We start from the raw sequence: 3,123 nt of genomic DNA on the forward strand, positions 1-3,123 counted from the left end.
ATTCAGTATGTATTTTAAATTCAACTTCTGAAAAGTTTGCGAAAGGGGTTCAAGTTAATGTTACAGGCCTCAACACAATATTGCAGGTGATCACGTGACATGCCATTTTTTTCTTCTACATAGGCAATGAATAATCTGGAAAAAGCAAAATATTCCAGTTTTTTTATTTAACAAGTAGTATTACAGCCATAACCAACAGAGTATAAACTGGACCTTGGCACACCGACAAAGATGTTCAATTTTCTTTCATCTCTGGACTTGGATGACTACCACCAGCATACGACTATGCTTTAGCGAACACCACCCTCCCAAGGAACCTTGAAGTTGAAGTAACTATGAGATTTTCCACCAGCCAGTGCCTAAACGATGAACGAAATAATGGTGCCGCCGGAACTCAGCATAGGTATGAAGTCTAGTGTTGCAGATTTCCTCCGGGCACTTGAAAGTTTGGCTCAACCTCAACTTGTGCTCATTCAAGTAGTGTAGACGCATCTGTTCAGCCAAAGCTAGAAGTCAGAAAATCAAATTAATATATGCAACAATTAGTATTAGAAAGATTCATACATCATGTATCTGCACTCGACGACAGTACATCCCCTCCAAACAGCACAAATGACAGACGAAGTTCTTCTTCGAGCATTGTGTGAGTGCTTGGCAATACTCAGCATAGAGGTTCACCTCAGACTCAGGTACGAGTTGCTGTTGAACGATCTGTGAATTAAAAAACCAGTCATTTAAAATACTAGCAGAATAATCTAAAGGTACAAGAAGTACTCTAATTAAAACTAGAAGTCTTCGATGGATTTGTTATTCGAGATAGGCAGATAATAACCTATTCTTCAAAAAAATAATAGACCATTCTTCAAAAAAGCCTTATCTCTCAGTTCCACCCTTCACAAGAACCAATCGAATACCCTTAGCTGCTTTTGTTGAGCTAAATGAAAATATTGGATTGGTTGGTAGTACCCTGATGTATGGTTCATGTCGCGAGCCTATAACCGCTGGAGCTAATCGTCATCATAACTAATGCTGGAAAACATTTCAAGTTGTTTGTGTTCTATTAGTTTTCTCCAAGGTGTCGTCTAAGCGAAGATGTTGGATACTCATATGTTGGCAACTCAGAACTGAAGTGTCACAAAAATTGATGACATGTTAACTAAGATCTGAACAACTGGATTGATTTTAGTTTGAATTGAAGTACTGTACAATATGCACCAGATTTTAGTTTCAATGTTGCGATCTGTATTCCCATTGAAACTAAAATAAATGCTATTTTGATTTAGTGAGATCTCAAATAAAACACTTTGCTCGTAAAAAGAAACAATCATTCGCTTAGACGACCCCGTGCTGTAATAACACTGCTCGTAAAAGGAAACAATCATTCTACTTTGTTTCAGCATGTACTATTGGTTGTCACACAAAATTAGATCCCAAAAGAACGAGTGTTATTGCAGTGAACACACCTTAGCAAACATCAGTTCTGCCTGGAGACAGGAACGAGTTGTGAAGGTTCAAAGTTGGTTGTAATTACTAAGGACAGAGATATTGCATCTGAGGAAGTTTAAGTGTTTACTGCCAAAGTTTAGTTTTATAGCTAAATGTTGGCATGTCCGGCTACGTTTAACTCAATAAGTTATAAGGACTCAAGTATAAAGAGGCATATAAAGGACTACATTTTAAGGAATCAACGAGAGATTGCCTTACGTGTAGAGGAATATCGTCTACAGGTTTAGCTGATGGTTTATTCTTCTGCAGCCATTCTTCCCATTCAGCTATTCTGCTCATTTTTTGCAGCATGTTCTGGCGAATCTCCTTGTTCTGTGAATACTTAAAAGCATAGTGCACTGGAGTCCTTTTGTTCACTTTCTTCTTCTTCCCCTTCCCATTGGTTGGAGTATATCTTCATCGTCAACCAGAGTGATATCTTCTTTGCTCGGTAAAATGTCTGAGGAAATAGAGGCAATCAATCGTCGATAGTTCAATTCACCCAGTTAACAATAGCAGTACACTGTTTTCAGATAAGAGGAAAAACAATTACCTGTTGGATGACTTGGTCTTTGTTTAGCTTCAATGTTAGCAAGCATCTTACTAAGTTGTTCTTGAACATCGGACGTCCTACCTTCACGGCAGTCCCCTGGGGTGCAACCAACAGGAACATCATGCTCTCCCGGGTCGTCGGGGTTATGGATACCAAGAGCTCTCCGAATAATGGCAGCTGCAGACTCATCTTGGTCAACCGAAGAATATATCTCGGCAAGAAACTTCGCGATTATGATAGATCGTCTGAAATCAGCTGATGCTTCATGTAGCATCCCTATCAACTCCCTTAACATTGCCAAACGCTGTGGTCCATCCACTGATATAATGTAGTGCAGGTCGACATAACCTGCTAGCATTCTTGCTCTAGCACAGTAGCCGTATGTTGCAGATAGTTTTCTTGCCTCCTCTCTTGCTGCAGCAAAATCCCCAGTAACAACCTCAAGCAAGATCTCCCCCACTTTAGCAGGAACGAGCTGATCGCAAACAAACTCCATGATCTTTTGGAGGTTCTCTTTAGCTTCGGCTCTTGCTTTGGCAATGTTGTCCTTGGGCGACGAATGAATGAGCTGGTAGCCATGTTCGAGCCCATCAAGCTTGGGGTTGGCGTGCTTGGTCTGACGATGTCTATTTCCGTGTTTCGTGCGCCTGAGAATGTCATACCAGACATGATGCTTTGCAGGGTCATCTGGATCAATCATCGTACTAGCACGGACAAACTCCTTTTGGACATCAGCAATGCAGTCAGTCAGTCATCCCGTCAGCCTTGGTGGGCTGCGCCTCGGTGGGATGCTCGTCGTCGTCGGTATCTCCGCTTTCACCACGGCGACTCCCAGGCGCCTCCGCGAGCACCTCGTCGCGGGCGAGCCCCATGGGCATGGCACCCACTCCTTGGTTGCTGCTGATGATGTCGGTCGCAGGCGGTGAAGCCTCCGAGTTCGCCGGGTGCGCCTGGGCGAGAACCTCGTCGTCGTCGGCGTCGCGGTTTTGACGACGGCGACTCCCAGGCGCCTCCGCGAGCACCTCGTCGCGGGCGAGCCCCATGGGCATGGCACCCACTCATTGGTTGCCGCTGATGATGTCGGT

General features: G+C 43.6%; 1 pseudogene; it reads right to left on the reverse strand.

Moving 5' to 3' along the window:
* Positions 1 to 333: 333 nt before the first annotated feature.
* LOC123425412 lies at positions 334 to 2,783 on the reverse strand (annotated as a pseudogene).
* Positions 2,784 to 3,123: the final 340 nt, after the last annotated feature.

The sequence above is a fragment of the Hordeum vulgare genome, chromosome 2H (assembly GCF_904849725.1).
Source record: "Hordeum vulgare subsp. vulgare chromosome 2H, MorexV3_pseudomolecules_assembly, whole genome shotgun sequence".
Lineage (NCBI taxonomy): Eukaryota > Viridiplantae > Streptophyta > Magnoliopsida > Poales > Poaceae > Hordeum > Hordeum vulgare.